A 26,790-nucleotide genomic window follows, 5' to 3' on the forward strand; every position below is an offset into this window, starting at 1 on the left:
TAAAGGAAGGCTTAGAAAACCTCTTAGAGATTTTTGATGACTTTTTTTCATTTTCTCATTTTTATCATGTTTCATAAGTATTTTTGGTTTATATTTGAGATCATTTTGTTACCTCTAATTTTATTATGTATGAAGATACTTCGAAGAGTTAGTGGAAATTTGAATTGAAAGATTAGAAGGGCTGGTGCTGTGGCATTGTGGGTAATTCTGCCTCCTGGTTTGGTAATGCTAGGTGCTGGTTTGAGACCTGACTGCTTCACTTCCGATCCAGCTCTCTGCTATGCCCTAGGAAAGCAGTAGAAGATGACTCAAGTGCTTGGGCCCCTGCACCTGCATGGGAGACCTGGGAGAGGCCCCTGGCTCCTAGGTTTGGATCAGCCCAGCTCTGGCCATTGCGGCCATTTGGAGAGAGAATCAGCACAAAGAAGACCTCTCTCTCTGTCTCTGCCTTTCTGTAACTCTGCTTTTCAAATAAACAAATAAATCTTAAAAAAAAAAAAAGAAAAGAAAGATTAGAAAAATTTGAAAGCCATGCACACTTTTTTCATCACACATAAACAACTGATTATGCATTCATTTAAAAATCTTTTATTTATTAATTTGAGAGGCAGAGAGAGAGAAAGAGAGAGCAAGCGAGAGCTCGTATATACTAGTTTATTTCTTAAATGACTTAGGGCCAGCATGGGATGGTGTGTGGTGCAAAGGTGGGAGCCGGAAACTCAACTCAGGTCTCCTATGTGGCTGTCAGGAACTGAATAACTTGAGTCATCACCATTGCCTCCCAGGGTCTGTAGTATCCATTAGCAGGAATCTGGAGTCAGGAGCTGGATATGAGTATCAAACTCAGATACTACCATGTGGGATATGGGCATCTTATCAATGCCTAGGCCAAATGCCTATCACCACATAAACTTTTTGAAGATTCCTCTTATAAAAACAAAATACTGTATTTTATACATTATGTAAGCATAATATCTTGTCATTTGTTATATATTCTAGATAATGATTTCATGTATACATATAAAATGAGCCCGAAATAAATAATGAATCTTCAAGGCTAACTTTATAAAATTTTGTAACAAAATTCCATAATAGCTTTGAGGAGTATCCTTGGAAATACAGTTTGAAAGGATGAATTTAATATTCATGGCATTTAAATTTATCAATTTAAAAATGTATAAAATCTATCATCCTAACAACTCTAAAAATCACTATGTTATTTTTGCTAGTTAAAATAAATGTCCAACTTTTAGTTTGAAAGTAAACATGGATTACACATTTCTTGAAGTTTTCACAAATTTACTAATTTCTATCATATCCAGTATATCTACTCCCTAATGTGTAAAAATTGACACAGCCTTTGTGCATAAAGAATATTGTAACTTTAAAAATAACTTGAAGAATTTTGTTATGTGAAGATGCAAAAGGATGAGCCATTTGAGAAAATAAGACAATAGCAAAGACATATGTGCTTTTCTTAGTACTGATTTTATTGTCAACTTGCTGTGTGATAAATTAGTTCCTTTTATTTATGATTTGGCAATTATTACATGGCATTACAATATTTTCATTTTTCAACATTTTTATTTTCATGGAAAATCCCAAGAATTTACAGTATGCAATAGAAAAGTATAAGGAATTTGTTTGTACCCATAATTTGGATTCAAGACATGGCCAGACTTGTTTCATTGTTATCTCTTCTAATGTATTGTTTTAAAATAAATGCAAAACTTCCTATCATCGTATCTGTGTATACCTTAGTATGTATCACTAAATATAAGGACACTTCAATGTTTACTAATTATCCTCCTGAAATCTTAACTATAATTTCCTTAATATCATCAAATACCTAGCCTGTGTTTATATTTCACTAATCATCTCATCACTGTCTTTATAGATAGCATGCTTGAATTAGGACACAGTTCTCTTCAATTTGCTCAAAAATATATACTACATTATTGTGAACCATAGTAACCCCCTGGGCTGTGTAATACTAGGAACTTGTGCTTTGCATCTGTATGAGATTTGATACCTATTATTCTCCCTCCCACCAGTCCCCCACCCCAAACAGCTTCATTACACAATGGTCATAGTTAGGAAATACACATGAGTTGCTAAGGATATTTCATTCAAACATCGCACTGAAATTACTAAATTATCCATCTATTAATTGAATTATTTTGGCAAGATTTTAGCCATTTCCAGTATCCCAGGTTTTAAATATACTCTAAAAAATTCCTACAATGTGTTTACAGGTTAGCATGTCTTTAAAGTGTCTAAACACACGACAGCACTTAAATGGCAGCAGGGAATAAGAGTTAAGGCTCCTTGAGGTTTTGGCATGAGAATTGTGTTGCCTTTGTTGCATTGACTCCATTGGCCCTCTGCATTTACAGATTCTACATCTGCACATTTAACCTAACAGGAAATATTTTTAAAATGCATCTTTCTGAAAATGCATAGAATCTTTTTTTAAAGAAAAAATTATTATTTATGTGAAAGGCAGAGAGACACAGAGAGGAAGATCTTCCATCCACTGATTCATTTCCCAAATGACTGCAATAGTCAGATCTAGGTCCAGGAGGCTGGAACTCCATCCTAGTCTCCTACATGGGGAGCAGAGACCAAGCACTTAAGCCGTCTTCTGCTGGCTACCAGAGGCATTGGCAGGAAGCTGGATTGAAAGTGGAGCAAAGAGGATTAAAAATGAGATGTGAGTGTAACAAAGAGTGACTTAATCTGCTGTGCCACAAGGCCAGTGCCCAGAATCCTTTGTTTTGTCATTATTCCATGAACAATACAGTAGAACAACTATTTTACATAGTACTAACTTTGTATGAGATACTGTATGTAATCTAGAAATGATTTAAAATATACTGGAGATTATGTGTAGATTTTATGCAAATACTAGACCATTTCATGTAAAGAACTTTATTATTCACAGATTTTGGTATTCACAAATGTCTTGGAACCAGTCCCTGGTGAATATTGAGGAAATACTGAATAATTCACCTTTATTTCTGCATATGTTTCTGTAGCCCAACATATGTGATTTTTTGCACAAATATATAATGTTCCTGTTTATAGAACTGTGTATTCATGTATCACAAAAACCAATTTTAGTGTTTTAGGTTATCTGCAGAAATTTACCCTTCAGACATTGAGGGGATTGGAAAAGGTAGCAACTTATTTGGTATTCAGTCTCTTGAGGATGAGGGTACAAGAGACTTACTGATTGCTTTTTACTGCATCTATAAAAATGAAAAATAATATCCTCCCTGCCCTACCATAAGAATCAAAATACATAATCTATGGCAGATATTTTGTGAAAATATACTTAATTCTATTTTATTTTTAACTTTTTGTTTGTTTGTTTAAGAGGCAGACAAGTAGAGAGAGAAGGAAGAGAGAAAGAAAAGGGGGGAAGAGAGAGAAAGAGAGAGAGCTGCCATTCACTGGTTCATTCCCCAAAAGTTCACAGTGGCTGGGAGGCCAAAGCTGTAAGCTGGGAACTCAGTTCAGATCTACCGCACACATTGTCCAGACTCACAATCACTTGCAACCTCACCGGTTCCCCAAGAGTCTACCAGCAGGAATAGAGGCAGGGGTGAAGCTGGGACAGTAAATCTCAGCCATCTGGCAAGGGATCTGTGCAACCTAACTGGAATCCCGGTACTAGGCCAAACACCTGCATCAAGGGTATTTTAAAAATCACAGATTATGAGATGTGTATGTATAATTTATTACTGAATATAGCCATTATTGATTTGTTTTATATTTTCAGGTTTTTCTATTTCTCAAGGTAGAGTATTCCTTAAATTTAGTACCTCTGCGTAATATGCTTTTTCTAAAATACTTTGGAAATTTGTTTCTTCATTCTAGTAGATCAGAAATCTTCAAGTAAGGTCTGGAGTGGCCACTTTATAAAATCTAAAAGATCATTCTTTAGAGTCCAGTGCTGTGGTGCAGCCAGTTAAAGCCCCGGTATGCAAAGCCAGCATCCCATATGGGTGCCAGTTCTAGTCCCACCTGCTCCTCTTCCTATCCAGCTCTCTGCTATGGCCTTGGAGAGCAGTAGAAGATGGTCCAAGTCCTTGGGCTCCTGCACCCATGTGGAAGACCTGGAAAAATCTCCTGACTTCAGATCAGCTCAGCTCTGGCCATTGTGGCCATTTGGGGAGTGAGCCAGCAGATGGAAGACATCTCTTTCTCTGTCTTTCCCTCTCTCTGTAACTCTGTCTTTCAAATAAATAAAAATAAATTTTAAAAAATCATTCTTTAGATTTATCTTATTAGAAAGATATTCACTGTAAATAAAAGTACAAAAGTGTCAACATAAACTATGACTATGTTCTAAATGAACCAAACAGAATTTTAAATGAAAGTAAGTAAACTTCTTGGCACACCATTCATTGATCCTAAAAAGCTTTTGTTTAGCACACTTCAACTTTTAAAAACACTCTTATTTATTGTCATTTTTATTTGGAAGGCAGAAAGACAGAGAAAGCAACAGAGACAGAGAGGAGAGAACTTCTATCTGCTGGTTAACTCCAGCTAGGACTGGGTAAAATCGAAGCCAGGAGTGTGGATTTCATCCAAGTCTCAAGTGGGAGGCAGGAGCTCTAGCACTTGTGCCATCGCCACGACTTTCCCTGGCGTGCCTTATCCAGGAAGCTGGATCAGAAGCCAAGTAGCCAACACCCAAACAAAGCACACCAATATGGAACAAATGCAGACATCCCAAATAGCAACTTAACTGCTATTCACAAAGAAAAATTCCAAGATGTTTGAACAGTGACTGAAGATTTGTAGTCTTGGAGTGCCAAGCTAAACAGACATGGTGGCCCTGTGAAAAGTCTAATGGTAATGTTAAATAATTCTTCAGTATTTATTTAAGAAAGGTACTTGACATCGCATGGGGAAGGCCTCCTTGTCTCCTCATGTCAGTACTATGTGTCTGCTTAACAAAACAAAGTCTCATGGTAAGCAGAATTAGCCCTCCTCACATGACAGCTGCCAACCATTTATTGGATCCAATCATTGCTTCAGTGACATGTCACCGTTTGTAATGCAAGAGACTTATTCTTTCCAATCTAACTATCTCGTATGGAGAGGGTCATATGGGAGGTTCTGGTTAACACAGTACTCTCTGTCTTATATTTCCTGTGAGGGTTCAATGTCTTTTCTTATGCATTAGTTTCTAGTCTCTAGTCTACTTATTCAACTCCAATTGAGTAGATGAATCTTGATGTGTTGTGCCACAACTGTTCATAGTACTTTCTTTTCCATAGTCACAGTTCATGATTTCATCTCATCCCAGAGGCCGTTAAAGAGAGATCTGAGGTGGTGAATTCACCTCTTTGTGCACAGACACTTCTCTGTGCTCTCCTAAATTACTGGCAGAGCAGCCTCAAATGGAGACTAGATGAACTAAAAACTGCAGGAATTATACAGTTGACCTAGGAAATTACTTTTTTGTTTTAGTTAAGTGAATCTCAAAGAGTTATCAGCTAAGGGGTTGCTTCTATTATGACTATATCTGTTTTTTCCAATGATAGTTTATATAGTTTCAGGAAAATGATATGCTCAAGAAGAGGCAACTTCTGTGACAGAATGTACGTTGGAAGTCCACAACTATTTGTTGAAAAGGATAATGAAAGAATTCTGGTCTGGCTATAAGATTATGCTTTGAAGTAGACAAGAACATAATACCAATCCAGCAAATAACGTGCTTGATCAAATTGAACTCCTTTTCATAATAAGAGTAAGAAGAATTATCAATTTGACTATCATTTTTGGAAGAATATTTAAAGATTCATTAAACCATCAATTATTCAAAGAAATAGTTGAAATGAATATGCCTATCATTAAATTTTTGCCAATATTTAGAATAGTGAATTTAAGATAATAAAATTTACATAAGTTTAAAAACTTTCATTTTACAATTTTACCCATTGTGTTTGCCAGTCAAAAAAATACCAAAACTAAATTTTATTGTGCTCCTAAAATTAATTAAGGAAGTTTCCTTTTTGTATAAATTTATATTTTGTCAGTAAAGATTCTTGACATTAAATGATGTAAATACATGTAAAATTATTTTATTCCTGGAGACCAATGAATGGTTTCTGCATGTCTTGTCAATCACGGCACAACAAGGCCTTGAAGGTACATAGATGCACCTATCTTTAGGGAATATATTGTCTGTGTCTACCTCCTAGTAAGTGGCATTTAGAATGGGAAAAGATAAAGGCAAGTGTCCCTGATCTCCAAACATTGGAAAGAAGTTGAAATTTTACATTACAGGATAAAAATCCATCATTCTTTAACTTTGTAGCAAAGAGTATTGCTCAGGTCAGAATTAACAGCAGACATTCAAGAGATACTAAAATCCTATTAACTAAATAAGCATTAAAAAGAAGCAGTATTTGATTCTATAAGTTTGGAGTGAAATAAAATCCTTTTTAAAATTGGAAGCTAACCAATGTGTATTATGTCCAAAGATCAAATTTTGCTACAAAGTTTATCTTAATTTAGAGTTCAAACCTTTAATGCCAGATACAAATATATTAAACTAAGAAACTTAAAAGAGAACCAATGGAATAGCAATGGTTTTTATGGTAGTGGCTTAAGCCACCACTTTGGACAACCTGATCACATATTTAATGCTTACCATCAAGTCTTGCCTTTGCCTCTTATCCAGATTCCTGCTAACGGACACCCTGGTAGGCAGCAGATGATGGCTCAATTACATGTGAAAGACTTGGATGCATTTCCAAGCTTGGCATGGCACAGATTGGGCTGTTGCAGGCATTTGGGGATTGAACTAGGGATTGGAATCTGTCTCTCATCTCTCATCTCTCTCTCTCTCTCTCTCCTTGCTCTTCCTTTCAAAATTAAAAAGCAACAAACTTCAAAATAGAATGGTACAAAAAATAAAGATGAAAAAAATGCATCTTCTGAATCACCGGTTTTCATCAAGTATCACCATTTTATTTTTGAAGACAGAATTTTTACAATTCAGTTACAGTGAAAGCATTTTTGTGCTCAATGTGGACTTTAAAGACATCACTCATCCACCGCCTTCTTATTCCATTGTTCTTTTAAGACATGGACCATATGATGCTTTTCAAGTGGTCAACATCTACAATGTTGAGATCTGCCAAATAGCAAATCAACCTTTATAATTAAAGTTGACAAGCTGACAAGAAAAATGAGTGTATACTTGCATATATATATGAATTTTTATGTCACATTGCCGTCTGTGCACTTGTTTGCTTTTTGTCAATAGCCGAGGGCTCCTTTCTCTGTACCAGAAACACGTTATATTCCAAGGTCTTCAGACAGCTCCCCTTCGCCCTAGTGAGTCTGCTGATTAATTTTGGATACTCTTCTTAATTAACACCCCCAAAGGAGGTCTAGATTATCTAGCCCATGGTCCATGAAAAATAAATGAATCTGAGGAATAATGACCCAGGGAGACAGACACATTCTCTCCAAATGGTGCTTTAAGAACATTGAGCTTTTCTCAAGTCAAGATGTGTCAGGCAATGCCTAAGGAGGATGTAGGCCTTTATTCAGGGCAAACATAGAAATTTGTGTTAGTCTAATTTCATTTACTTTTTGACAAGGAAGGGAGTGATAGATTCCTCATGACAGATGAAACATGCCACCCCATGTAGTCATGGTTGCCACTGGCCTTTGTTAGTAACTGGTTCCATTTTGACCTCCAGGCAGAAGAGTTGATGATGAGAGAAAAGAGTGAAGCAATTAGAACAGTTGGATGAAGGAAGGAACTAATTAATTGTACCCAAACCTGTGAAGCATGCTCTTGGGACCAAGACACACTAACTTCATGGCAGCTTTCTTAAGTAAAGACAAGAGCCATTTACAGGTGGGTCCCATGACTGATCACCTCTGACATACTAGTTCCACAAACAAAATTTGAGTTCACATCTTTAAATGAACTTTGCAGAGAGAAATTCTACAAATTCTTTGCCTAGCCAACTGTTGCATCAATCAGAGATGCGGGGACTCTCAGCACTGTGATTTCCACGCCATAGCAAGAATAGGTGAAAAAAATACATCACATATTTTCTATCAAAAAAGCTAGAAAATCAAGCTTCCTTTTTGCCTAATGAAAATCATCTCGAATAAATCCAATGTCTCAGCTCTACTTCTCACTGTATTCTGTTCTAGTTCACCTGCCTTTGCCTAGCGTAGTCAGGGAGCATTTCTGAAGCTGAGTCATCTAATTGCGACTGTTGTGCTAGTTGTATGCAGCACTGAGCATCCACATTTAGAAAAGCATATGCCATCCTATCTGTTCCTCTTCAGGGGAAGAAAATATCTTCGTGTTGATACTCCATGTTCCATTTTTTTCCGTTACTAACTAAATGCTCAAAGTGTTTCTTCCTCATCAATTGGCTGTTTAAAACCTCTAACCTGCAAAAGTCTGTTGAGTAACTAATTTTAACGCTTTGCCGTGATGAAATGAGGAGGCATTTTATTGCATGTCTCAGTATCATCAGAATTAGGAATGAACAGCAATAACTTAAAGTAACAACCATGTTACCATTTCCAGGCAACAATTTTAAAAAGAATAAAAGTAATTACATATAAAGTTATTCTTCAGTTTGAAATAGCAATACCTACTTTCGAATATTCATTCAGTCAGTCACTTAGGCAACAAACAATTATTGTAGCCTCTCCCGTGGCTCTTGTACTGTAAAAAGCTCTATGGCTACACAAATAATTTGTTAGCTCACAACAAGACTGCAAACTCTTCCTGTCCCTATAAGCACTCTGTCTTTGAAATTTGGCATTACCATCCTTCTGACAAAATGGTAGACTCTGTTTTTCTACCTCTTAATTCAGGGCTTCACTGGGGGACTGACACTGGGAAACAGGCCATTAGAAAACTGAGTCTTGGAAACCACTTTCAATTGACACATGGAAAGACAAAGGTCTGAAACTGCAAACTTTGGGTGAAAACAGAGATGCGAATCAAGCAAAAGAGACTAATGGACAGAGCTTTCAGTCATTCTGTTGCATTTATGAAGAAATTGCCTTCATATGAAATGTATCTGGACTAAGTGTATAAAATGTCATGACTATTATTATCGTTATAAAGACATTGTGTTGAATTATTAACTAATAACTGCTAATAAATATACTAGAATACAAATATTAGGAAATGCTAGAATACAAATCCAAATTTATAATGTCTAAAGACAAGAAAAATAACTCGCACAACATGAAAATAGATATAAATTATGGAACTTGCACAGGAAAAAATTAGACAAAATGAAACCTTTCCCTGAAGAAGCACTGACGTTGGAATTCTGGTACAAATATTAAAATCAGTTATATAAATTATGCTCAAATAACTGAAGAAAATAATATCTAAGAAACTAAAGCAAGTTATGAAATCAATCTCTAATCTCTTCCCATATAAACAAATCAATGAAGGAAATAGAATCTATAGGGAAAAAAACAAATGGAAGCTTTGGAATTGAAAAACAAAATGATAAAAATTGATAAGAAGCTCAATCATAGAGTTTAACAAAATAATCATTGAACTTAAGATAGGTCGAATGAAATTATCTAATTTTATGACTCATAAATGAATGGACTAATAAGAAGAGCTTCAGAGATCTGGTTGACACAATCAAGTGTTACCTGTACAGATAAAGAATCTTCAGGGCTAGCGCTGTGGCACAGTGAGTTAACGCCCTGGCCTGAAGCACCCGCATCCCATTTGGGTCCAGTTCTAGTCCCGGCTGCTCCACTTCCAATCGAGCTCTCTGCTATGGCCTCGGAAAGCAGTAGAAGATGGCCCAACTCCTTGGGCCCATGCACCTGAATGGGAGACCCAGAAGAAGCTCCTGGTTTCTGGCTTCGGATTGGCCCAGCTCCTGCTGTTGCAGCTAACTGGGGAGTGAACCATCGGATGGAAGACCTCTCTCTCTCTCTCTCTGCCTCTCCTCTCTCTGTGTAACTCTGACTTCAAATAAATCAATAAATCTTTTTTAAAAAAAAAAGAATCTTCAGTAAAATTAGCACTTATTTTCTAACACAAACAATTAAGGCCAAAAAGCAAGAGAACTGCATATTCAAAGGCTGAAAGGAAAAAAAAATGTTACAATTAGCGAAACTGTCCTTCAAAAATTAAGAATAACTTAAGATATTCCCTAATAAACAGAAATGAAAAAAACTTTTTAAATAGTAAATGTTCCTACACAAAATAACAAACATTTTTAAGGCAGCAATGGAAAGACACTAGACAGTAAATCAAATCTGTATAAAGAAACAAAGAATCTAATAAAGTTTGAGTGTATGAGTGGATATTAACAAGAGTGTATTTTTATATTGAAATTTTCTCCTAATTTTTAAGACAACTACATGAAGTGATAATTAGAAATACATCTTAATGAGCACACCACTAATAAAGACACAATTTGTGGAGCCAGTACTATGGCTCAATGAGTTAAGCTGCCACTGCTATGTCAGCATCTCTGGCTGCCAGTTTGAGTCCCAGCTACTTCATTTCCAATCCAGCTTCCTGCTAATGTGCTAATCTGCAAATGGACCTGGAAAGAGGCAGTATGGATGGCCCAAGTACTTGGGCCCCTGCCAACCATGTGGGAGACCCAGACTTCTGGGTTTGGCCTGACCCGTGCCCAGGTTTCACTGACCTTTGGGTAGTGAATCAGCAGTTGCGATGTCTCTCTCTCTGTCTCTCTCTGAACTCTGCCTTTCAAATAAATAAATAAATCTTTTTTAAAAAGCTGCAATTTGTATAAATACAAATACAAGAAGGGGGAAGAAACAGAAATGTATCAGAAAAGTTTTTATAAATCTATTAACATTGTATTGATAATAATCTAAAATATATTTTTTATATTTTAAGATGTTAATTGTCATCCTTGGGATAAAAATAAAAAATGACAAAAGAAGTATGGCCAAAGAAATGAAAAAGAATTAAAATGACATTCCAGAGCACATCTGTTTAATGCAAAATGAGTATATGGAGGAGGAAGAATAAGTAAGACGTAGAAAATAAATAAGGAAATAGCTGACCTAAGTGTAATAATCAATTAGACAATACATTAAACTTAAATAGATTAAACATGCCAATAAAAATGAGACTGGCAGAATGGATTAATAAAACAATCTAATTATGTACTCTATTAGAGACACACTTTAGATTTAAAAGCACAAACTAAGACTAAAAGGATGCAAAAATATACAGTTCAAATAATGATCAAAAACACCTTTATTATTATTAGACAACATACACTATGAAAAATACATATAATGTACTTATTACTGGAAGCAAAAGGGCATATTATAATGAAAGTAGGTTCAATGAAATAAGATGTTACAACAATTATAAAAATACATGTACCTGGGGCCAGCGCCATGTAAGTTAATCCTCCATCTGTGGCGCCAGCATCCCATATGCATGCCGGTTCTAGTCCCGGCTGCTCCTCATCCAATCCAGCTTTCTGCTATGGCCTGGGAAAGCAGTAGAAGATGGCCCAAGTGCTGGGAAGAAGCACCTGGCTCCTGGCTTCAGATCAGCGCAGCTCTGGGCGTTGCAGCCATTTGGGGAGTGAACCAATGGAAGGAAGACCTTTCTGTCTCTTCTTCTCACTGTCTGTAACTCTACCTCTCAAATAAATAAATAAAATCTTTAAAAAAATACATGTACCTAACAATAAAGACCTAAATATATGAAGCCAAAATTAACAGAACTGAAAGCAAAAATTGAAAAATTCAGCAATAACTGGAGACTTACATATTTAACTTTCACTAATGGCAAAACAACTGAAGACCAATTAGTTAACAGGAAATTCAAACAACACTCTAGCACAGTTACTTCTAACAGACGTTTAGGTGACATTCCCAAAGAATAGCAAAGCATAAATTCTTGTGAAATACACACAGAACATTTTCCAGGATATTACCATGGTGTCAGCTCTAAAGCCAGCCTTGATGAATTGAAGAAGTTGAAATCATACAAAATATATCTCTTACCACAATGAAATGAAATCAGAAATCAACATCAGAGTGAAATTTGGGAAATTCACAAATATGTAGATATCAAGAAATCTACTTCTAAATAACCAATGTGCCATAGAGGGTGAAAAAACAGAAGAGGCACTAGAAAATATTTTTGATGGGCCGGCGCTGCGGCTCACTAGGCTAATCCTTCGCCTTGCGGCACCAGCACACCGGGTTCTAGTCCCGGTCGGGGCACTGCATTCTGTCCCGGTTGCCCCTCTTCCAGGCCAGCTTTCTGCTGTGGCCCGGGAGTGCAGTGGAGGATGGCCCAAGTACTTGGGCCCTGCACCCGCATGGGAGACCAGGAGAAGCACCTGGCTCCTGGCCTCGAATCAGCTCGGTGCGCCGGCTGCAGTGCGCCGGCCGTGGTGGTCATTGGAGGGTGAACCAACGGCAAAGGAAGACCTTTCTCTCTGTCTCTCTCACTGTCCACTCTGCCTGTCAAAAAATAAAAAAAAATCACTAAAAAAAAAAAGAAAATATTTTTGATGATTATAGCATAACATAGTACATAAAGCTTATAAAACACAATTAAAATACACTTAAATTTACAGCCATAAATGTGTATATTTCTTTAAAAAAGAAAAGAATAATCTTTCCTCAATAGATACTGGAAAAAGAGCAAACTGAACCCAGGTCAACCTGAAGGAAAGAAATCATAACGATCTGAGTGGAAATAATGGAACAGAGTATAGAAACGCAATAGAAAAAAATCTGTTTTCATATCTAGCTTTGTAAATGTTAATGAAAATGAAAGCTTTTAGCTAGATTCAACAAGACAAAAAGAAAAATCTGAAGAAAAGAGAGACAGTCATACTGATTATCCTACAATAATGTAAATGATCAGAACAGAATGAAGTGAACAATTGTGTCAACAAATTAAGTAGCCTGGATGAAGTGAATAAGTTCTTAGACAAAAACCACTAAAATCAACTCAAGAAGAATTAGAAGAGCTGATAGAAGATTCATAAAGACTAAATAAACTGAAATACTAATAAAATACCTGCCATTTAATAGTTTACTGGAAATTCTGGTCAGAGAAAAGAGGAATGAATAATAAATGACACCCATATTGGAAAGAGGCAGGAAAACTGCTTTTGTTTATAGATATTTTTACCTTGCACATATAGAATACTAAACAACACACAGACACAAACAGCTAAAGCTCATAATGGAATTTAATAAATGTTTCAAGATAAAAATTCAATATGCAAAATCAATATATTTGTATATACTAGAAAAATGCTAAGAAAACAAAAAATAATAACACCAAAAGAATAATATGGTTAGGAATAGATTAACAAAAATATTCAAAATGTGTATATTGCGTACTGAAAAGCATTGCTGAAAAAAATGAAAGATGACCTAGGTAAATGGAAATACGTTCTATGTCCAAGAGTTTAGCTTTGTCTTTCAGTTAGGCCTACAATACACTTTGAATTAATTTTTGTAAGGATTTGAGGACTGTATCTGGATTCCTCCTTTATGAAAATGGATGTCGAGCTTTTCAGGCATGATTTGCTGAGAATACTCTTTGCTTGTTTTAAATTGTTTTTTTTTTTTTTTCCCTTTGTCAAGGATTAATTGACTATGTATTTGGCTTCATTTCTGGGTTCTCTGTAGTGTTCCTCTGATTTGTCTATTCTTTCATCATTACCATATCTCTTGATTAATAAAGCTTTATAGCAAATTTAGAAGTTGATATTTGAAATTGAACTCAGTCCCCTGGCCTATGATTCTATGTAAAAGAATTGCTTTGTAAATATCCACAAAATAACTTCCTAGAATTTTTATTGAGATAGTATTGGTCTATTGATCAAGTTGGGAGGAAGTGATGTCTTGACAATATTGAATCTTTCTATCTATGTAATCAGAAGATTTATTCAGTTCTTCTACAGCTTCTCTTATCTCACTATAGAACTTTTACATATTTGTCATATTAATAATTAAGCATTTATTTTTGCATGTGTGCTAATATAAATGGTTTTGTTTTCCATTTCAAATTCCTTTTGCTCATCACAGGTACACAGGAGTGCTATTGACTTTTATATATTAACCTGGACTGCTGCAACTCTCTTAAATTTATAAGTAGTTCCAGGAATTTGTAATTAGTTCTTTTGGATTTCCTACATAGTTGATCATGTAATTTATTGACAAATCAGTTTTTTATTTCTTCCTTCCCAATCATTATAGATTTATTTTCTTATCTTATTACATTAGCTAAGATTTCTAATATGATGTCGGGAAGCAGTGGTGAGAGCGAACATTGTGACTTGATTCCTGATTCTCATGATAAAGCTTACAGTTTCTCACCCTTAAGAATGATGTTAGCTATAAGTTTTTGGAAATGTTATCAAATTGAGGAAGTATTTTTCTTGTTTTTTTTTAGAACTTTTATTTATTAAATATAAATTTCAAAAGTATAACTTTTGGATCATAGCGGCTTTTCCCCCCATAACCTCCCTCCCACCCATAACCATTCCATCTCCCATTCCCTCTCCCATCCCATTCTTCATCAAGATTCATTTTCAATTATCTTTATATACAGAAGGTCAATTAGTATATACTAAGTAGAGATTTCAACAGTTTGCACCCACACAGATACACAAACTATAAAGTACTGTTTGAGTAGTAGTTTTACCATTAATTCGCATAGTACAACATATTAAGGACAGAGATCCTACATGGGGAGTAAGTGCACAGTGACTCCTGTTGTTGATTTAACAATTGACACTCTTATTTATGACGTCAGTAATCACCCGAGGCTCTTGTCATGAGCTACCAAGGCTATGGAAACCTCTTGAGTTTGCCAACTCTGATCTTATTTAGACAAGGCCATGGTCAAAGTGGAAGTTCTCTTCTCCCTTCAGAGAAAGGTACCTCCTTCTTTGAGGGCCCGGTCTTGAGGAAGTCTTTTTCTATATTTAGTTTGTTGAGAGTTTTTATAATGAATTGGTGTTCAAATTTGTCACATGACCTCGTGTATCTATTGATGTAATCCCATGATTTCTTTTCGGCTTGTTGATATTACATTAATGGATTTTTAAAATGAGACCAATCTTTCATATCTGAGATAGATATCACTTTCCCACAAGTGTAATTCGTGTTATGCATTGTTGGATCCTATTTGTTAATTTTTATTTTGAGAACTTTTGCATCTACACAATAAGAGATATTGGTACGACAAAAAGAAGAGTGTTAATTGTTAAAAGAACAACAGTAGTCACTGGGGACTTGATCCCCAGGTAGGACCTCTGTTCCTATTGAATTGTAATATGAGAATCGACTGCAAATTCTTTCCCCAAACTGTACTCTATATGTTGTGTGTGTGCATGGGTGCAAATTGTTGAAGTCTATGATTAGCATGGAGTTGGTCCTCTGTATATAAAGTCATACTAAAAATGAACCATAATGAAGAAGGAGATGGGAGAGGGAGAGGGAGGTGGGATGGGAGCTGCGGTGGGGGGTATGGGGGAAAGAACCACTGTACTCCTAAAGTTGTATCTATCTAAAAATGCATTCATTACACAAAAATTAAAAAAAAATAAAAAAGAGACATTGGTCTGATTTATTTTCTTGCAATGTCTTTTGTTTGGGAGACTCAGAAAGTATTCTCTGTTTTTCTATCTTCCAAGAGATTATAGATTTTGATTTGATTTCCTCCTTACGTATTTGGTAGAATTCAAAATGAAAACACATCTTACTAAAATTTTAACCCATCTCGACTTGGCACTTTATATTTTGGGAGACAATTACTAATTTATTAAATTTCTTGAATAGATATAGGCCTACTCAGATTATCTACCTATTCTTGTGCCTTTCAAAGACGTCTTCCATTTCATCTGGATTTGCAAATTTGGGGATATAGAGTTGTCCATAGAAACTTCCAAAGCAAAAATCTTAGGTTAGTGTCTTTTACAATCTAAATTTTAAATATTTCCCTCTACTCTTTTCTTGCTTGTATGGTTTCAGAGAATTTTGCTATAATTCTTATCTTTGCCCTTCAATAAATAAAGTAACTTTTCCTCTCTGACTTAAGCTCTTTTTCCTTTACTTTTGATTTTCTGAAGTTTGAATGTGATATGCCTAGACACACTTTTGTGGCATTCAGCACGTGTGGTGTTCACTGTGGTTTGCTGTTTGACATTAATCGGGAAATTCTCAACCAATATTGCTTCAAATACTGCCTTTCATTTTCTTCTCTTCTTTTTCTGGTATTTAACAAATATATTTGTAGATATCTCACAGTTAACAGGGCAGATTTTTTTTTCTTTGCTGTTGCTTTTTGCAATTTTTTTTCCTTCTTAGTTTTGGAAGTTTCTATAGGCAGATTCTTAAGCTCAGAGATTCTTTGCTCAGCTGTGTTCAGCCTACATACCACCTGACTGAAGGTGTTCTTCAATGTTAGTGTGTTTCACTTTTAGCATTTCTTTTTATTCTTTTTTAGAGTTACCATTCCTCTGCTTATATTAACCATTTTTTCTTGTATTTTGCCTACTTTTTCCACTAAAGCCCTAGCACGTTAATTACTATTATTTTTCAATTCCTGGTCTGATAATCCCAATTATCCTGTCAGATCTGACTCTAGCTCTGATGCTTATTCAGTCCCTTCAATCTGTGTTTTGCCTTTTATTATGTCAAGTTTTCCTTGAAAGCCAGACAGAGGTTGTGGATAAAAGGAGTTGCCATAAAGAAGCCTTGAGGAATGTGGTGAGAAGGTAAGGGTGGTATTCTACACTCCTGTGGCTGGGTTTTAGTTTGGGTTTACCAAAAGGTAAAACCCAACAAGGTAGGCTCTTGTAAAATTGTTTCTCCTGAGGGTGGCATTGTGAAGAATAGATTCTGGTACATTTTAACTGATTCCCCAGAAGTCCAAGGGGTGTTTTCTGCAGTGGAGCTCCAGGAGGTCAGGTGTGTTAACCTCTTTACAGCTGTGTCCTTCTGGGGTTTTGTCTCTCAGGCTTGGCCACACTGAGCCTCCAACAATGTACCAACTATGGTAGTGGGTTTCTTTGTCCTGGCATTAGTCCCCAGGAAGGTTTCTGCTCATGCTTTCTACACTGGGAATTTGTTGATTTTCTGTATCCAACTTCATGCGGCCCAACTTTGGGGCAGCAGTGTGCAAGGCTGATTTTCTTCTCTAATAGATGTAGGAAAGGTCAATGATTTTTTCAGTTTGTTAAACTTATTAAACTATTTACTCACTGTTAATATTTTGAAAGCACTTCTAAGATCCTTACATACTGGACCAGAAATCAGAAGTTCATAATGATGATATACTTCTAAACTATATTATTTGATAATGACAATGACTTTCAATAAGCAGTAAATTCATTTTTGCACCAAAAACACAGTGTAATTTTTTGCACATTTTTACCAGAAATATTTTTGCTATCTTTAACTTTGTCATTTTCATGGGCATAAAGTATAAACATTGAAACTATAATTGCATTTATCAGATTTTGAATGTAGCATTATATGATATTTGGACAAGTAAATATGATCTTTGAACTGTGTGTCCTTATCCTTGCCCAAATTAAATTATGTTACTTATATTTTCTTTTTGCTTTCTAATATCTTGCTGTTCCTACTCTCTTCCTTAAAAGTATTTTAAAAGATTTATTTATTTATCTGAAAGGCAAGGTAGAGAGGCAGAGAGAGAGATATCTTCCATCCACTGGTTCACTCCCCAGATGGCAGTATGGCCCAGGCTGGGCCAGCCTAAAGCCACTGGCCAGGAATTCCATTCCAGTATCTCACGTGAGTGGCAGGGGTCTAAGCACTTGGGCCATCTTGCACTGCTTTCCCCAGCACATTAGCAGGGAGCTGGATCAGAAGCAGATCAGCTGGTACTTGAACTAGAGCTCCAATATGGGCTGCCACTGGTAAGCACCAGCTTAACCCACTGTGCCACAGCACCAGCCCCTAGAAATGTTTTGGCTCAAATCTATCTTTTGTCGGGTGATTTCAGTTGTGATAGTGTTTTCTATTATGTATGCTTATATGAGTGTATGTGTGTGTGTGTGTGTGTATATATATATATATATAATGTGCATGTATATATCTAGGGATTTCCAAAAAGTTCATGGAAAATGCATACTATGGAAAATAAATATATATTATGGGAAAACCAAGCATGAATTTAAAAATATTTTTGCACCAAAATGCACTACTTTTAATTCCATTTTCCATGAGCTCTTTGAAATATCCTCATATTTATACAGTATATATGTAAATATAAACACAGTCAATATGGCTATGATTTTGTATAGTTATAAAATTGCATAAATTACTAGTCATAGTTGTGTGAAGTTATTCCTTACCATTAACTATTCATGTTTTTCTACTGAATAAAGTGACTAATTTGATTGGATATTAAATTTCATATATGCTAGTATCTAGTTAAGGAAAATATTCATCCATGTGTACGTATTTAAATACCATCCTGACTGGATGATTACATTTAGTTGTATATTCTGTTTCCAAGTCACCTCTCACTTTTTTACCTCTCCTGATTATGTCAGATACTTATTCTTTTCTATTAATTTAAGGACATTTTGCAAATTCTGAAAACCCGTCTGGATTCTAATTGTTATTACATTAATTGCATGTGTTAAGTTGAAATGATTGACAATATTCATATAATTTTCTCATTCATTCTGAGAATGTGAAATCTATAAATCTCTCAACCCCATCTTTCAGACTGTCCCCACATCCCCTATAAGCCACCTCACCCTTTCTCTATTTAGGCAACACTGGTCATTTTGCTGTTGTCAGGCACATTGCAACCATTACAACTTCTGTCTAATTCTTCTCTGTCTGGTTATCTTTTTGGCTCACTTCTTTCAAATATTTTTTCTAATCCTAACTTTTTGACAGTCAGAGTTAGATAGTGAGAGAGAGACAGAGAGAGAGAGAGTTATAGAAAGACAGAGAGAAAGGTCTTCCTTCTGTTGGTTCATTCCCCTGATAGCCAGGAGCCGGGTGCTTCCTCCTGGTCTCCCATGAGGGTGCAGGGGCCCAAGCACTTGGGCCATCCTCCACTGCCCTCCCGGGCCACAGCAGAGAGCTGGACTGGAAGAAGAGCAACCGAGTCTAGTACCCGGTGCCCCAACCAGGACTAGAACCCAGGCTGCCAGTGCCACAGGCAGAGGATTAGCCAAGGGAGCCATGGCGCCGGCCTAATCCTATCTTCTTAATACCATTCTGTTGAATAGTGAAAAGTGACTCACCACTTAGCTCCTTTAAAAATGCCATATTATTTAATTATCCATTAGGTTTAGTTTTTCTTACCTATCTTTCTTTGCAATAATATAAAACATTCAAGGAAAGTTTTTTTTTAAAATATTACTAACCAATTATAACAATGCTGGTATCTAACTATTTGCTGAATAAGTTTATTCAGAGACAATTATAATATTATGTGACTTTCTTACAGTGTGTATTGCTTAAAAGTTTTGAATCTTGGGACCAGCATTGTGGTGCAGGGGGTTAATTCACTGCTTGTAATGCTGGCATCACATATTTGAGTGACAGCTCAAGTCTCTGCTGCTCCATTTCCTATGCAACTCCCTAATGATGCACCAGGAAATCAAAAAAAGATGACCCCGATGTTTGGGTCTCTGCCATCCAAGTAGGAGACCTGTATGGAGTTTCTGAATCCTGACTTTGGCCGTGCCCAGACCTGAATGTTGCAGCCAGTTTTGGGGGGTGGTCAGAGGATGGAAGATTTCTTTCTCTGTCTCTGTCATACTAACTTCCTTTTTTATTTTTTTTTTTTTTTTTTGGACAGGCGGAGTTAGACAGTAAGAGAGACAGAGAGAAAGGTCTTCCTTCCATTGGTTCACTCCCCAAATGTCTGTTACGGCTGGCGTTGCACGGATCCACAGCCAGGAGCCAGGTGCTTCCTCCTGGTCTCCCATGCGGATGCAGGACCCAAGCACTTGGGCCATCCTCTACTGCCTTCGTGGGCCACAGCAGAGAGCTGGACTGGAAGAGGAGCAACTGGGACAGAATTCTGCGCCCCAACTGGGACTAGAACTCGGGGTGCCAGCGCCACAGGCGGAGGATTAGCCTAGTGAGCCGCGGTGCCGGCCGGTTCCATACTAACTTTTAAATAAATAATCAAATATTTAAACTTTTTTTCATTCTTTGTTATTGGTAATGGATTTTTCCAAATTTCCTTTAAAGGAGTTTCCTTTTGTAACATACACATCCATATGCATTTGTATTTTTATCTAATATCCAGACACAAAACCAAAATTTCATTTCCTCTATTTTTTCAATATCATAACATAAACAAAAATAAACAGTTTATGTACTTTTTCTCATGTATTACTAGTTATGTCATTTTATTGCTTAATGCATTCACCATAAAGTTTTCTTAATGGACAAATTTCATCACTGATTTTATATAGATTTCATGAATGTAAATGAAGATATAAATGTAACCAAAACTAACCGATGTATTAATTATATTATTTCATTCTGCATTCCCAATTTATTGCAATTGGTTTAGTGTGCCCAATAATGGATTAATTTTTGATGTTCCTAAATTCTGTTGTATTCATCCGGTTATGACATTTTATGTTATACTGTACAAATTACATTATGTTGTAATTTTGTGTCTTCTCTTTCCCATTCAAATGTAAGGTCCAGGTCCACAGGACTTTTATTTTCTTCACTTCCAGGAACTGCTTTCACCACATAGAAATGTTCTATAAGTATTTGTTGAACAGAAGTTGGTGGAATTAATGAATGAGTCTTCAACATGTACTATCCCTTGTCAGAGTTGCCAGATTTAAATGGGCAGTGCACATTGTGGGTACATGAAACGGCTGGCATGAGGTCTCTTTTTAATGCTTTTAGAGAATTAATTTTAAATTCACCTTGTTGATTAATAATGCCATCCTGCCAATTTTTTCTGACTTCATCTGCATTAATTCATATGCCTATCCTATAAGTATAATGCCTATACCACATATTTTCAACAACAGATAAAATTTTTTAAAGATTTATTTATTTAAAAGGCAGAGTTACAGAGAGGCAGATGCAGAGAGAAAGAGAAGTTTCCATCCGCTGGTTCACTCCTCAAATGGCCACAATGGTTGGAGCTGTGCTGATCAGAAGACAGGAGCCAGAAGCTTCTTCTGGGTTTCCCATCCAGGTACAGAGGCCCTAGCACTTGGGCCATCTTATAGCAGAGGGCTGGATCAAAAGTGGAGTAGCTGGGACTCGAACCAGCACCCATATGGAATGCCGGAATTGTAGGCAGTGGCTTTACCCACTACCCTACAGTGCTGGCCCCAGATATCATATATTCTTGAGTGTGTGCTTGATTTACTGAAACTAATTTTGGAAGCTTTTGTTTCCCCTTTTCCATATAATTTTTTTTTTTTTTTTTTTTTTTTTTTTTGGCAGGCAGAGCGGACAGTGAGAGAGAGAGAGACAGAGAGAAAGGTCTTCCTTTTTGCCATTGGTTCACCCTCCAATGGCCGCCATGGCCAGCGCACTGCGCTGATCCGATGGCAGGAGCCAGGTACTTATCCTGATCTCCCATGGGGTGCAGGGCCCAAGGACTTGGGCCATCCTCCACTGCACTCCCTGGCCACAGCAGAGAGCTGGCCTGGAAGAGGGGCAACCGGGACAGAATCCAGTGCCCCGACCGGGACTAGAACCCGTTGTGCCGGCGCTGCAAGGTGGAAGATTAGCTTAGTGAGCTGTGGCACCGGCTGAGCCACGGCGCCAGCCAATTTTTGCTTATTGGCTCAAATTGCTATTCATCCCACTTTTCTCTTGTTGAAATTTCATGTCCTTTTCCACCTCATTAATTATTAATTTTCCTTTCCCAGCTGTTATAATTGACACACACATATCTGTTTGATCACTGCAAGTAAAGTATTTTCCTTACCAAGATACGCTACTCATCAGTGAAGATGCTCTATCTTCCTCCATTCCAACCCTTCTCTTTAAGGAGAGAATCTTAGGTGTTGGCATTGTGGTGCAGTGTATTAAGCTGCTGCTTTTGACACTGGCATCATATGTGTACCAGTTCAAGTTGTGGAGAGCAACCCGGACTAGACTAAGTTACTGGAATTAAGACTTATTCTATGCATCTGCTCTCCCACAATATGGCGCTGAGAAGGGAGAAACAGCTTCTACACAGCTGCCTCCAGTTCAACCAATAAACAGCAGGACTTACTCCTGATTGGAGGAGAGCAGCGTACTCGGCGTGTGGGCAGCCGAGTTGGGATTGGTGAAGAGGACTATAAAGGAGGAGAGAGACAACATGCACCAGGAACATCTGAGGGAACATCTATCTGAAGGAACACCTGTGCAGCCCCCGAGAGAGCCGGCCGGCGGTGTGCCGCTCCCCCGCGGAAGTGGGGAAGGTGGCAGGGGGAACCGCCCTTCCACGGAGGTGGAAGGGACGGTAGCCAACCCGGGAAGAACCAGCAGCAAACCCGGGGAGGGCCGAGCAGACAAAAGAACAGCGCAGGGTCCTGTGTCGTTCCTCCATGAAGAGGGGGAGCAACACAAGTCTTGGCTGCTCCACTTTCAACCAGCTCTCTGCTAATACACCTGGGAAAGCAGTGGAAGATGACCCAAATGTTTGGGCCCCTGCACTCAAATGACCACAACAGCCAGAGCTGGGCCAGGCTGAAGTCAGGAGTCTGGAATTTCTTCTAGGTCTCTCATGTGAGTGGCAGGGACACAAACCCTTGGGCCATCTTCCATGGCTTTTCCCAGACCATTAGCAGGGAGATGGATCAGAAACACAGCAGCCAGTGCACAAACCAGCACCCATATAGCAAGACAGTGTTGGGGGTGGCAGCTTTGCTGGCTGCATCACAATGCTGACCACTCATTGCTGTTTTTCATGGTAGGAAAATCATATTTTTTAATTCTTATAGATTCTAACTTCTGTAAACTTGAATTTCCCTAAAACTCCTACTTTTTTTAAAAAATCATGTAGTATTTTTCAACTTTATTTTACTGATCTTTCTCTCCATGAATGCTATGTTCTCCTGCACGGTTTTTCACATTACTGCTTTGTCTTATGTTCATCAAGACATAAGTTAGAAGTCTAGAATGCCTACTGCAGCCATTCCCCTGCAAGAAGGCAAAGCCCTCTCAGAGAGATAGTACAGGCTATCTAATGAAATCCCCGTGAAAACTGTCTCTGCTTCTTGGTCTCCTCTTTATTCCCCCGACTCAGATGATTCAAACATGGTAATTTTAGTTATTCCTTCATTTTTTTTTTGGAGTCAGGAATATTCACAAAATCCGGTGTTGACCTACTTCTCACATCTCTTCCCTGCTCCTAATACTTTCTGTTACTTTCTCAGACCTCACATTCCTGATGTTGGTGTTTGCCCCACTTGTGAGACTCAGATTTGGAAGCGTGAACTCCATACCTGTATTCACCATCAGGAAGCCCATGTCCTGCTTTGCAACTCTGCCATGTTGGGCTTAGAAGAAAGAGGACGTTTAGACTTAAGGATTGAATATTAGGAAACAGCGCATCTCTAGAACTGCTTAGATCCAAAATCTGGGACTGAGTTTAACAGAGAAAGTGAGACTGTTTTGAAACTAGCAAAGAAAGTAGGGAACATGGGAGAAAACATAATTTAAAAATTTCATAGATTAGTTATTGGAGAAATAAATCTATATATGCTTGAGTTCAGACATCACTGAATCAGACTGTTATTTGCCAAGGAAGAAAGGAGTGGTGAGGAGAGAGAGAGAGAAAAGGAAGAGAGAGATGGAAAAGAAAGATGGAGGGAAATAGAAGTTGTGGGGACCACGCAAGTCCCATTTCCTGTTTGAACAAAGGGTGACTAAACCTTGCTCACCAACATGCCCAACTCACAGAAGTGACAGAAATGACAAATTAACTCTACGTGTATTAAGCTATCCCTAGAAATTAAACTCTTTACTTCCTGGGTGGACATGGTTGATGCACATGATTCCCTAAGGTGATCCATTTCCTTTTTGACGCATGTGGCTCCTGAGTTGTCTTTCCACTATAAAATGACAATCATCCTCCATTAACTATCTCTGAGTAATGTTAGTAAAATAGGAGTCCCAGGAGTTAAAGTGAGTTCCATCCCGAAGCAATCCTAAACCCACAGTATGGCAGCAGTCCTGTTTCTTCATGGATCACTCAGCTCCTCATAGCTCCTCTCTCTACCACCACAGCCAATACTGCACTGGCTACAGAATTTTCTGTGACATGCACATCTGGGCTATCTTGTTCGCAGCTACTGAGAGCCCTTCTTTGCAGTGGGAGTCTTTTATCAGCACTTATGTCAGGCATCAATATTCTCAAATTTGTAGTCATTCTCTACCTTTCCATCCACATCCCTCTTCCCCCTCTTCTTCATCATCCATGATATTGCTCATTCCAAACCACTGACTGTGCAACCACACTAGTTCCCACATTTTATTAATTTATACAGATGCATATTTCAGCTCTCTCCTTATAGTATATGACAAACTATTGGCATTCTGCATATGGTGGGAGAATTCTATCCTATACAGTTTTTCACAAATGAATGGGATGGCAATGCCCCTAAATGCTCATCCCAGTGATGGCTGTCATCTGAAATTCAAGCTAGATTTATTTTCCTTCTCTCACAGAGAGTTCAGGGGACTGCTGAAGGGCCTAGAAGTATGCAATGGAGGAGGTTGGCTAGAAGATAAGAACAGACACAATGGGAATTTGATCTGATTGCTCTTGTACAGTTAATATGCTTTCAGGGTTGGCTCCAGCCTCATTCCTACATAAAATCTCATCAACAGATGACTAAGTGCTCCTGGACATGCCATACCTCATGGCCACATGAACCAAGCTAACACCCAGTCCTCTATGGTCAGCATGGTCAGCAAGGCCATCTGTTTTATTTTTTCTCCAGAATCTAGTAACAAGGACCAAGGACCATTTCTTAGAAGAAACTAGAGACTCCAATGGGATCTTCCATCATGAACCTCCTATCAGGATCTGCAGCACAGGCTGTACAACCAAAGAAATGATGCTATACAAATTCAACTTCAACAGTCCTGGAGAACCCAGGTGGTTCTTTCCATAAACCTGACTCTTAACTGGCAACCTGAGCTACCAGAGATTTGAATAACTTGACTTTCACATTGAGGTATTTCAGATCTTGTTGCCTTCAGATCAAAACCTCTAAGTTGATCTGATGTAATGACCACTCTTCAATGTCATATGTATTTTTCCATTGAACAATAGTGGCCCTCTCATTGATGTTTCCCTTTGAGCCCAGTAAAGCATAATTTGGGTTAAATTGAGCACTGTGGGCTAAGTTAAAATTTTTTTAGAAAGCAGTCAATAATTTGTTAAGGAAAAACGTGAATAAAGATCAGTCTAATGTTGTGAATGGAAAGGGCAGCAGTGTTCAGAAGAGTGTTGATCTCCAATTGGTGGAGATAGTTTGATACGATTTTATTACTTATTCAAATAAGATTTTTAAACATGTCCATGCCTCTAAAAATTTAGGAATCATTGATCTGAAGTTTATATATTAGTCAATTTTTCATATATTTTAAGCAGCAGTCACACTTTCCCACCTTATAATCTTTTATTATTTTTGTAGTTATATTTTCTGAATCTTTATATATTATTCATAGCTCATTTATAAATATGATCAACTTGCCTTACATAAGGGCAAACTTCAAAAGCCAAATAGAACATTTTGCTGCTTAGATTAAGGATTAAAAAGAAAAATGATAACATGACAAGGTGATAATTACAAGTTCAGATTCTATCAAAAGTACATTGCTTGTGTCTTTTACTAGGTATAAATTTAGCTATTTCTCATATACCAGTAACCTTCATATTTTTCTAGGTAACAGTCATTGTTAAGTGCAAACACAATAAAATGCTTTAGAATATTTATTAACTCAACACGGTTTTCGTTATGTTTAGTACATCTTTAATGTAGATTAAAAGTTGACTGTGCTTCCCATAGCAGTTCATTAAACTGAAGCTACAATAGGATTTCATTGGCAGGTCTTTGGTACAGGGGCTTTAAGTCATTGTTTGGGACTCTCCACGATGCCATATCAAAATGACGGGTTCAAATCCTGACTCTTCCACATCCAATTCATCCTCCTGCTGATGTACATCCTGGAAGGCAGCAGATGGTGACTCCAATACCTGGGTCCCTGCCACCCATGTGGGAGACTTGGGGGACGTTCCAGGCTCCTGGCCTTGGCAGGCATTTTGGGAGTGAACCAGCTAATAAAGGATCTCCCACTATATTTCTGTCTCTCTGCCTTTCAACTGAAAGATAAATAAAAGAATAAAATAAAATGAGATTTGGCATGATCTCCTTAAATAAGGTTCTGGCTGACAGATGCTAACACTACAAAAGTCTCCCCTGATCCATGGGGATACATTCCATGATTTCCAGTGGTTGCTTGAAATCTCCAATAGTATCAAATCCTATATTTACTACATTTTTCCCATTAATACATACATAGGAAAAACTTTAATTCATAAATTAGGCACAGTAAGAGATTAACAGCAATAGGTAATGATAAAATAGAACAATTGCAACAATATGCTATAATAAAAGTTAATAAAATTTAAGAATTGCTTATTTCTGGAATTTTCTATTTAATATTTTCTGACTACAGTTGATTTCCAGGAACCAAAATGGGGAAGGTAAAGCTTTGGATAAGTAAGACTTCTGGATGCTA

The 26,790-nt window shown here is 37.3% G+C and overlaps 1 long non-coding RNA gene across 8 annotated transcripts in view; it reads right to left on the reverse strand.

Moving 5' to 3' along the window:
- LOC149127989 (uncharacterized) overlaps positions 1-26,790 on the reverse strand; it is a 159,262-nt gene that overhangs the window by 27,574 nt on the left and 104,898 nt on the right. For 3 of the 8 annotated variants that reach the window (XR_016230201.1, XR_016230196.1, XR_016230198.1), the window contains one exon: positions 2,457-26,371. The exons of 1 other annotated variant lie outside the window; for it this stretch is intronic. This is a non-coding gene — a long non-coding RNA (uncharacterized LOC149127989). Of the gene's footprint in view, positions 1-2,456; positions 26,372-26,790 lie in introns of those variants that run through there. 4 more of the 8 variants (XR_016230191.1, XR_016230197.1, XR_016230190.1 and 1 more) reach the window with 2 other exon arrangements.

This window comes from Oryctolagus cuniculus, chromosome 2 (assembly GCF_051225735.1).
Source record: "Oryctolagus cuniculus isolate XC-2025 breed Fujian yellow rabbit chromosome 2, ASM5122573v1, whole genome shotgun sequence".
In the NCBI taxonomy this organism is placed as follows: Eukaryota; Metazoa; Chordata; class Mammalia; order Lagomorpha; family Leporidae; genus Oryctolagus; species Oryctolagus cuniculus.